Source organism: Nesoenas mayeri, assembly GCF_963082525.1.
Source record: "Nesoenas mayeri genome assembly, chromosome: 1".
Taxonomy (NCBI): Eukaryota; Metazoa; Chordata; class Aves; order Columbiformes; family Columbidae; genus Nesoenas; species Nesoenas mayeri.
In genome coordinates, this window is record NC_137541.1 from 96460365 (window position 1) to 96472070 (window position 11706).

An 11706-nucleotide genomic window follows, 5' to 3' on the forward strand; every position below is an offset into this window, starting at 1 on the left:
CGCTTATGCCAGTGACTTCCATGTTTTCTGCCAAAGTGCTTGAAAGAATCAGAAAGCTGCTGGCACAGGGTTTGGGGTTTTTTTTCAAACTGACCAGTAGGATTTTAATGTAGTTATTCTTTTAAATGACCAGTGTAACACCCTCAAACCCCTGTGTGGACCCATGAACTACATGGCCAGGTCAGACTTGCCTCACACAGGCTTGTGTGAAAGGAGAAAAGCTGGCCTTGGAATAGGATTAAATGCCAAATGTTTTCCTCTTGGTAAGCTTTCATGCAATCATCTCCCTCTATCCAGACTTCAGAAATGAGTCAGGTGATCCATGACCCAGTTTTGAACAGGAAAGTTACCCCACCTGCTGTGGTTCCAAGAGCAAGGTTTTAGGTAATACTAAGGAAAAGCAGTAGTTCTTAGTTGTATTTTTCCAATTAATTTATGTTTGAGCAGCTGGCTTTCTTGTGTTAGAAGGTTTTGTCTAACATTAATTTCTGTAGTGACTTCTACTAAAACAATGGTGACGTGTTTTTAAGACTATTCATTGTGATAAGGCTGTATTGAGAATTTAAAAACCTGCTTGTACATGTCATACTATTTTTCTGGAGAAAGACATCAGGAAAATCAGAGTCTGTAAGGTGGAGAACAGTGAGCACTTTTTAAGTTGCTTGCTTAAAAATAACTGCATTTTTAGTGACCTACTTCAAATTCAAGTGGCCGTCTCATACCTGATGAATCTATAAATCTTGGGGTCTGTCAAATTCCTAAAAAAAAAATAGAGTCTGAGATATTGGATATTTGCGGAAAGACTGGCTTTCCAGACTCTCCAAACTGATAACCACAGGAAAATAAAACATACCAATGTCCACAGCTAGGCCTCCCAGACGCTCTCCAGTTCCCTTCAAATCAGCGAGAAGCACAGTGCCACCAAACAGCACTTCATTCCATCCCAGGCTGGATGGGGCTCTGAGCAACCTGATACAGTTGAAGATGTCCCTGCTCATGGCAGGGTGTTGGACTGGATGACCTTTAAAGGTCGCTTCTAACCCAACCCTTCTATGATTCTCTGAAAACGGCATTTTATCTGATGAGCTCCTCACTTGCAGTGCCAGACTCTGCCCTTCCAGAGGGCCAAGGGCTGGGGAAATAGAGTAGGTGATCCCCCAACTTTCCCCCAACCTTTCATTTCCTCTATTTTATTCTTGTTGTTGAAAAGCCATCCGTCTCCATGTTCTTTCTATTCTTTGGGGGTTTTTTTAATGTTGTGACCAGGGAAGCATCAGCTTTGCACATACCACATGTGATGGGCACAAATCTATACACAGCCTAGTCAACATAAGGCAGCCAGAGAGACATGGTCAAAGACACCACCAGTAAGTCCATGAAGTGTCAGCACCTTTCAAATGTCTCCAATTTGCTGTGAATATGCAGATCAGCTGGGCTCCTGCAATTGGTCTGCAAGCATTAGTCCAGCTAACCATTCTAAGCTTGTCCAGGGTGCCTGGAGAGGCAATGGTGTGGGCCCCCAGAAGATCAAATAGTGCTGAAGCTCAGAGCACATCGGCAGTGCTCCAGCCAGGGCTGCAGGGAGGTCCCAAGACACATAAAGTGATTTTTAGTTGAAGGCTGTAGGGCTGGGGGAGGAGAAAAAAAGCTGTCAGTGAGATGAGCGTGTAGGTGAGAAAAATTTCCCCAGGTTTAACACGATGTGAATTATTTTCATAAAGAGAGTCTCTGAACTATTCTATGCACCTAAAGTAGCCTTGAGATTTCAGTCTGTCATGTGCCCTTGTTTAATGAAGGGTTGTTAAGAGTCCTACTGAAGCTATTTCGCTAATGTTTGTATTATAAAGGCTCTGCGACAGTAGTGTGAGAATAACAGGAATAATCCTGTCATCATAATGAAAACTAAAGGGAGCTCTGAGTTTCTAGTTCTGACTTTGTGATACCAAAAAAAAAAAAAAAGTCCTGCTTTTCTGTTCAGCTACATTTTATATTGATTCAGTTAAATTCTCTAGTCCTAATTTAGACTTCTTAGTCAAACTCAAAGTCATTTTTTAGAGCTTCTATAAGGAAAGGTAATCTTGGTATTAACACTGTGATTTTGATATTGAATTTACTTATGGAGCATTGCATATTAAAAAAAAACCCCAAGAACCTGACTTTAATTTCATTTATGCTTTAATTGGTTTTGTTGTAACTTAGTAATATGTACTATAGCTTTGGTGCCATCTTTTACTGATTTCATTTTATTGGTTTTCAACCTCTAAATACAGTTGTCTATGTCAGAAATACATAATAAATCACATTTCTGTCAATAGGTAACACAGGTAACCTGAGTACACCACTCTATCAAACTAAAGCTGTAGCTGTTCCATGTTGATAAGCTTATGATTCTTGCAGCTGCATCCAAAGAGTCACCTTCCGAGGATGCTGCTTCTGGACCAGTGCAGGCTGACACAGAAGGGGACAACGTAAAGAGTTAATACAAGAGTTAATACAAACAGGAGAACTGCATGGTGCAGACAGGAAATACCCTTTCTGGTTTCGTTATAAGTAATTTGTTTTTGTCTGTTATTAAAGCTATGTTATTCAAAGAGAGTCTGAGAAAGTGAATTCTTTTTCATTCCTGAACTGCAAAATTACACACCTTAAAATGATAATAGAAAGACAGCAGTCCAGTTTGATTGGCAAATTAATTGGCATTGAAATATTAGCCATGTGCTGTTTCATTTGGTCTGGGTTTTTCCCAAACTGAAATAGATAAACCTATTTTGAATTTTAAAATCCTTTTGCACTTTTCATTTCCTGTAAATACTGTGTAAAATGTTTCGGATTACAGTGGAAACCAGTGTATTTTTTTCAGCTGAGAAGCTGTCTCCTTGTCTACTGATTGCTGACGAGGGTACTGATGGCTGACAAACATCCATAATTTGAAAACTTGAGACTGTAATCTGTTAAACCTATCTAATTGGTTTTTATTTTCTTGACTATCTTTTCATTCAATGGCAGCAGAAATTGAGACAGCATTCCGCAAAGCCACACAGGTGTCAACGTCAGTTTTACTTTCATCATGAGTCAGTTGGAGGCATTGCTAATTGAATCAGAAAAGGCGTTAAATGCTTTCTATTTGAGTGCATTACTGAGAAGGAATTATGGTCGAGGCAGTAAAACTCCATCCTGTAACTTGTGAAGCTGGAACTCAGATCACAGGGAGCTCTTCTTCAGGCCACGTAGGGAAGGAAAACAATTTCCCTAACACAAACACAGATAATTTTAATTACTTCAGTTGTTTTTACAGGAGCACTTTAAAAAGAAACTCAATTATTTTAGGACTCCCACAGGATAAAGCTAAATTAACCAAGTAAATAGACACAGGGCATCTTAGATGCAAGACAAAACATTTAAGCAAACTGATTTCTCTGCAGAAATACTGTCGGGCTTTCCAGAGGAAGAAGGATGGCACTGAGCAATCCTTAGGCATCATCTGGACACCTGGAAGTCAGCAGAGCCAAACTACTGTGAAAGGCGGTGATTTACATTTCCCTACAAAACCTTTTTGTTGGTACTGTACGGTTTGGTACATCAAAGCCCAAGGTACTCTTGGGTGGAGAGAGTTCATGCTGTAAATTAGAAAAAAAAAAAAAAAAGTTTTATAAGAAAAGCGACAAACAAAATGGATCAAGAATGAAGGAACTGAGACTAAAGAGTTTCCCAAAGTACTGGGCACGGCTGGCTTGACTGATAACCTTGATGACTGCCAGTAAGTCAGGATTCCAGGACACGGGACAGCTGGAAGAGGGCCATGTACCCCTGGCCTGGTCTGTGTGTACAGGCAGTATCCCTCAGGAGATGACCCCAACCAGACCCTAAAAGGAGGTATTTAGTGTCATCAGATGAAAGTCTGCTACACCTGAGACACTTGAGAGGAAAGATGATAAGAAACACCTTTATTTTAAGTCACACCATAGACTGTGAGCTGGGGTGAAAAACCGTTTGGAAGTCTCTCCACCAAGACTAGGTAGATAAAACCTCAAAACAACTGAATTGTAAAGGGTCTGTTTGGCTACCTGGTTCTGCTTGGTTCGGAAGCAGGCCTGAGTCTTCATGGCGGAGAAGTTACTTGAATCAGTCTCAGTTACCAAGAGGACATGCCACTCCCTTGGCAAAACAGCTGTGGGTGCCTCAAGGAGTCTCAGAGAAGATGCACCTTGCCATGTTTGTGTTAAGCTTACTCTGGGGATATGAGGGTATGTACTAAGCCTTACAAGGCAATAACCCAATAGTACGTTTCCATTCTTTTAGTAATTGTTAGTGAATACAGGTGGGAGAGCCTGGTCCTTACAGCAGCAAGTCAGCTCAGATGTAGGTGGGTGTCCAGCACATCCCTCAAAGTGACTCCTGGCAGAAATGGAGGGCAAGAGTGCAGAAAATTGTCAATCACCAAGTGCCAGGCCCCTGAGGGCACCCACAGACAGCACTGTCCCTGTCCAGCCCACCTCGGGACCCCAACCCTGCCCACAGCTCAGGACCCCATTTCAGCCCAGCTTGGGGCCACCAGTCAAGAAATGTCCAGATCAGTTACCTTGCTTGAGAACTTACCTTCATGAGAACTCTGACGGAAGCAGCTGTGGCAACAATTTCAAATACTTAAAATATTAGAAAACGCAGTAAAATTTTCTGCCTGTTTTACCAGCAGTTGTACAGTGTTTTCAGGGCCTGTTTCCCCACAGCAAGTTGAAGGGGAAAATACACAAAAAAAGATCCCCAAACAGTAAAACCACAAAGGATAGTAATTTGTCAAAACAAGATGTAAAATAGGGACTTCCTTCCATTTCACCGCAGTATCTAAACAAATGCGAACAGCTCTCTGTAGCTCCTGTCTGGGTAGTCACTTCAGCATCAGGTGGGTCAATGCTCTTCCCTGGAGGTTGCATGACCAAACCATCCAGCAAGAGGATAAACAAAAAAGCCCATGGGCAAGAGAAGTGAGGACAGTGAAGGAAGGACAAATAAATAAATAAATAAGATTTATATCAAGGAGACTACAGTAAGGTTTCCTGTAAGCAGAGCAGAGGCATAGAGAATTCGAATCCACGTCGATGAACTTCATGGCCATCAAGCTGGAGCAGCCTGATTTGACCCATTCAGTCCTATCACCAGCCCACATTATCTTCTCCATAAAATCAAGTCTGGCAGCTAATAAATGATGCAGAAACCCTGCCTCGACTTAGGGCAGTTCTAGGAGGTGCAGAGATCACGTTTTCCCACAACATTTCCATAGTCAGCCCGAAGGCGATAGGCAGAATGAGCAGGAATTTCTTGTGGGAAAAGAATGTGAGGAGCATTGCAGAAACTGTGCTGAGATCAGCTTGAAGCTTTCAGGCTGCACTTAAATACTTTCTGTTTGAGCTGCATGGTTCAAATTAATTTACACAGCAGCTCTGCAAGTGCATGTAACTTTTTTGTTGTTGTTCAGCTAGAACATTAGTTATCTCTCATTTGTTAATCAGCAGCTATATCCTGTACTGACCTTTTACTGTGTGGTTTTCTTCTGTTCGCCTACTTGCATAAGCAGTTGCGTTTGCAGGTCTTGTCTTCATTTTTCTAATAGGTACTCTAAGAGTGAAGCTACTGTGAGAGCAGAAGAGCAGAAATTTCTGTGCTAAAGCTTTAATAAATTTTATGAGACAATTTTCACAGTTGTTATATAGAACCTAAAATGGCATTAAATTGCCTGCACAGCTAAAGCAGCAAAGAGCCTGACAATTAACATTTGCATACCAAGAACTGCCCAGAGTAATTTTAAACAGCCCCCACCTTCACAGAAAACTTGTGTAAGCATTTTGTCCTAATCCCTTTTTTTCTGCCAGGCCGCTGATACTTAATGCACCCTTTACTTCTTACTCCCATCTAAGCTCAGTCCTGACACTGAGAAATGCAGGTAGCAGATATCTGTCCTGCAGGACAGCAGTACCCTGTCCTTGTTCCGCAGCTTTGAGAAGCAAGTCTCTCTTCCATCTGACAACCACAAACTTTAGATAGACTGAGGAGGAGTAAAACACCCGTGACAGCTGATGTGCCCATCAATACAGTTTTCTGTGTTTGTTACAGGGATTCTCAGACATACATGAGTCTGCGCACATGGGGGGTTCCTACCAGGAGATCTTCTCTTGTCCTCACAGACAAATAACACAGCTTATTGCTTTCCGTTCTTAGTATAATAAACTTTATGCAGCCAAAGTTTATTATAAACCATAACCATGAGATTTCCTTTTAAAACTATTGATGTCTAGCAGCTTACAATCAGCTTGGTGGGGCTCAGCTTCGGCTGGACCCACCTGTGGTCACAAAGACCGCTGTTTAGGAGCCACGGAATGAAACAGCAGCACTGGAACCGTAAGCAGGGCTGTCCTGCAGAGCCTGAGGACGTGGGGTCAGCCAGTGTGCAAGTTCTTTGTTGATGAAGGTTACAATCAAACCAAAATGGTCTTCATAGCATTTTAAGAATACAGATGCGTCACTAAATAACTGGTGTGTTGCATCCGCAAAGTTATGCTGTGATCCCTTTGGCCAAGTTTTGCAAAGCTTGTCGTGAAGGGCCAAAGCAAGAGATAAACATCAGTTTTTAAATCTGTTGCATTCATTCGACAGCTGGAAAAAAGAAATTATGGCCTGTTAACCACCACTCAAGCTGGGAAACTCCAATTAACAGCGTAACAAACCCAAGAAAGACTTCCTCATTAATAAGCAGTAATGACAGCCAGGGAGCTAAACAGGTTCCCAGAGGTTCCAGGAACACAGGAGTTTCCCAGAATCACTACCTTTTTGCCCACTAAGTTTCCTCTTAAAAGGTGGTCATCTGGCACAAGTATATACAAGAGTAATTTTCAAGTGAATTCTACTTTCTAGCATTTGTCTTTCTCACTTACAGGCACAGTAATGTCTCCTGAAAATAATTTATATCAGAAATTCTGAGTTTCCAAAATGGTCTTTAGAAAAAGTGATGGGACAAATTTATCAAGTAGGTGCAGTGATTAAGCCCTCAGCATTTGCATTTGTACATGCCAGTACAGATTTGTGCATAAGACAGAAATGAATAAAAAGGCAGGTAGATTCTCAGTCCAAAAATTATATTCTGTGCATGAAACTGTTCCTTATGAAGGCACAGGAGACCTCTAAGTATTTCGTTACAACGGCTGTCAGAGGGGGTTTTTTGAGAAAAAAAAAATCCCTGGTTAAAAATAGGTCTCAAATTTTCTAGTTCATTTATTCGCTTGACTGAACTATAAAAGATTTAGTTCCCTAATTATGCCAACACAATGGCTTAACTTGTTGAGTTGCAAAAGCTTGCTGTTACTCTTAATCAGCATCTCTAATTCAGCAATAGTGCGCCTATGACAATGAGAGAAAACAAACAGATTCATGGTTTCTGCTATTACAAATAATAATTTCCCATATATTTTAGTGTTGAGGCACTTCTTGTATTTGAAGCTGTGAGACCACAAACATGTTGCCATCAGAACAATTTTTCTTCAGCAGGTACTGTAAATTGCCAGGCAGTGGGCGGCTTGACAGAGATGCTGACTATTCATGTAGCCTGAGCCCATTTCTAAGTTGTGAGGTGACTGTCTCACTGGTAATGGGAGAACAGAGCACACTTCTCAGGGGAAAGGTTTCAAGACCTCCAATTAGAGTTATCATGGGCGTAACTTAGAAATACTCAACTAACACTAACATGGGGTTGGATTGTAGAATAGATGTTTTCTTCTTTCATTGTTACTGATTTATCTGAATTCCCACTGTTATAAAAAACAATAGATTTTTCCTTCTGAACTTCCTTTTGAACCTGAATGAATTCATACACTTGCTTTGCTCTGCTTTCCACATCCTGCATTTTCTTGTTGCATTTTGTAGTAGCATTATCTATCACCTTCAATGAGGGCATTATCTTCTTTTCTTAGAGGAAGTTAGAGGCGCTCTCAAGATCACCAATAACATAAAAGGGAGCATCACAAGATCGCTGATGACACAAAAGGGATCATGGTTTAAATTTATAAAAAACCTTGCTGTCAATTTTTTGTCATTTCAATACCCAGATATCACATTATTGGAAAAGCCACATATCGGGAAAATGCAGAAGCTGGCTAAGACTCCAACACTTACAGTGTAGTGTATTTGTATTAGTAATAGGTTCATCTTTAAAAATCAGAAGCTGAAATGAAATGTATCTGCTTCTCTTGGCTGCAGAAGAGCTCCCCTAGCTAGGCACCCATCAGGTAATGCTGGACTGTGCTACCAAGAATCCCTGAGCTCCAAAGCAGCCTGTGGTGCTGGATTTGGCTTCATCTGAACACCCCGCCAGCTCACACTCTGTGCCTGGCTCTTACATCAGGCAGCAGAGAGCAGCACCACACTTACCTTTACAACTTTACCAGTTCTCAGTCAAGAGTAACTGGAGAAAACTGGAGAGAGGAACATGCCTCCTCCCTTCCAACTCCATGTGGTCCCCAATTTCAACCACCAGCTCCCCTCAGTCCGGAAGGGCACTGAGGGGTCTTGTCCCTTCCTGCTGCCCCCACTTTTTTGCAGAGAGCCATGGGGTGGTGTGATTTGTGTGGTGACGTCTTGATTATATTAACTAAATGCTGAAGCTGTACACCTGCCTTCTTTCAAATCAGCACACAAACTCAGAGGTCTGGACTTGTTCCAGTTTAAATAGCAGGAGGAATACACAGAACAAGACAGTTGTGAGCACCAGTTTTCCTGCCTCGTTTCCTGAAGAGTGACCTCAGAAGTATGTGCAGAGAGGTGAATTGCCACCTTCTGCATGTGGCTCTGCATCTGAAGCCCCCTCCACCCAGCTTCTCATCAGCCCCTGGGTTAGAAGTCTCCTCTCCTTTTGCCTGGCTTTCCTCTTCACATCCTTGTGGGTGACTACAGTGGGTCCTTGGATTCCCTGACGGAGGGCATGGGAACAGAAATTAGCCTTGAAGATATGAAGGCCGTGAGAAAGATGGGAGTAAAGGAGTATCCAGAGATGTTAAGGATGTACCCATGAGAGAGAAGGGAGTAAAAGAGTAACTCTGATGATAGCAAAATTAGCCAATGAGATGTTACTGCTGTAACTTGTAACCAATAGCGAAGAGACACATGAATTGGTAAAACTGTATAAAAATGCACTTGTGGCAATAAATGGCATCTGCTGCTTTCATCCTGGAAGAACTTGGTCTATGTCGTTTGTCCGTCTCAACCACAACACATCCTCTAAATTTCCAGTGAGCCTCTCAAAACTCCTCTGATATTTTTGACCTTTTGCAGGCCCTCAATCTCTGTTCTGCTTTGGGGGAAACTCCACTGCAAAAAATCCCCTCTGCATCAACAGCCTCGCCTGGATTGTCATCTCCATCCTACTGGTCTCAACATGTCCCTTCTGAAATGTGAGTTACTAAGACTGGTCTCACATGTGAAACGTGGTATTGCACATGTTGAAACATCTGATGACAAAGCAACTTCAAAAGTAAAAATATTGTCCTAATTTGTCAGCTTCTTGAAGCTTTTTAAGCTGCCATTAACCACAGGCTTCCTTGTGGCTCAAGCCTGTAAGTGACAATATGTGCAAGCAGAGCACTCATTAACAGCCAGGATGTTTGAGGGTGGTGCTCCCTTTGCAAAGCACATTTAATTTTATCAGCTAATCACGCTATTTTTAATCACAAAGCACTCTTTGAAAATGACAAGAGCATATGAGAGCCCAAAGCTAGCTAGATATAGAGGCAACTATTTCTGTTTTGAAACCTCTGCTGAGAAGATAAAAATTATTCTGAGGCTGAAATGTGGCATTCCAGCATTTACTGCCTCTCTTGTCAGCAGAAGTGCCATGGGAGACGGAAGAGCAAAAATTAAGTTAGATAATACACAGGAAGCCAATGTTATGTTACATTAAAAACAGCCAGTACTTTCAGTAGCAAGCTTGGAAACTAGGAAGGAAATACTGCTGTACCAAACTACGCAGAACATGTTATGCCTATATACTTTTTTCCTTGCTTTATAAAATAACATAAAGCACAGAATTAGCACCAAGAAAAGGCAGGAGCTAGATGGCGAACAGGCAGGCAGCTTCGCAGATCAATGGAGGAGAACCTGGCTGCCTCTCTCGAGTACCGAATGGTCTCCGAAGGAGATGCAGAAGAACATCCGGATATGTAAATGGTGTCTTTAAGGTTCATTGAAAAGGCCTAAATGGGGTAAAATCATCACCCTTATCTGTGCTGAAGACAGAACAAATGAATACAGAACTGAAAAGCGAGAAAAGTGAAAGCTGATCTCTTCCCAGCGCCGTTCGGCCCAGCAATCCACTCCCCAGTGCTCAAATTGGGTACTTCATGTGACCCCTCAGGAAGGCTGGAGCTCAGTGATTTCAAGCTTAGCTCAGGCACCCGCTCAGTGCCAGAATGAATCCTGGCTCTGCTGGGATCTCCCCAGCCAAAAGAGCCCTAAGCCAAACCAAACAAACTAAACATTTACAGGCTAATCCTCTTTCAGTAGAGGAAGGGATGCAAAGGTGCATAACAAAACATTAACTGTGATTCTTCTTTGGTTTGATAATCTTTTAAGAACTGCCAACATTTTTATCTTAGTAAGGATGCAGCCTGTGGCAAAGTGATTTGCATATTTCACTTTTTCCAGAACAGTTGTCACAAAAGCTTGTAGCTCCATTGTCTGAAAGAAAAAAATCAGCCTAACATGTATATAGTTTTATTTCTGTGATTTCTCATTTTTCTGGCAGACCATCTTAATCTGTGAGAAGTTTCATTCCTTTCAAGACAGCTTTACTTTACTTAGGCAGTTTTAAGACCTTGATTTTAGTTTTTAGACAAGTTTGTATCGTATAAACCAATACAAAATTATGTTGATGGTAACATGAATTGCACTGTGGCTCCTTTGTCAGCCACGGTGCTGATGCTACTGCCAACTCTGTATTTTGTCTTACAAAGGGGAAAGACCAGCAGCCCAGAACTATCCTCATCTGCACTCTTCAGGATCCCATCTTGGTAAATCCTCCAAAATTACTTAGAAATAATTACACAGAAGTCCGCTACACTGGAGATGCCTCTTCAAAATGCTAGATATGCACCTTCTTTGGATAGGTGAAGGTTTTTTGGCAAGCCTGTGGCACAGTTTTGGCAGGTGTGTTTTTATTCTGTTGTCCTCCTTCAGTTCCTTGAGGTTCTGGATGAAATCCTGACCTTTACAAGGTCAAAGCTGAAACTCAGGTGTATCTCGCTGTTGAAAGCCCAAAGCCATGATGAATATGCACACTGGGGCACAATTTCCTTTCCTATGCCATTCTACATTCTTCTGCTCGAGAGACTACCAGTCTTGTTTGGCACCATCTTTTCACTTAGCAGACCATAAATGGCAGGAAGCCCAGTCTTTAACACTTACTTAACAGAGGTCAGGTGAAGTGTCACCAGGCAGACTGCTGTGGCTCACCACCTAGGCGGAACAGACACGTGCTTTTTCTCTTGCATTGTTTTGTGCTCCCTGTATGTTGCCTGATAAATTCAAAGTGAGATTACTGTTTAATAGCCAGACATTCAGACAGAAAAATGCAGAGTGGTTGCAGACTCTGTATCTATATATTAATACTACAGAAAGAGCATTTTTAGAACTTATGTAACTAGTGGGTCATTAATGTGCCCTGTTGTA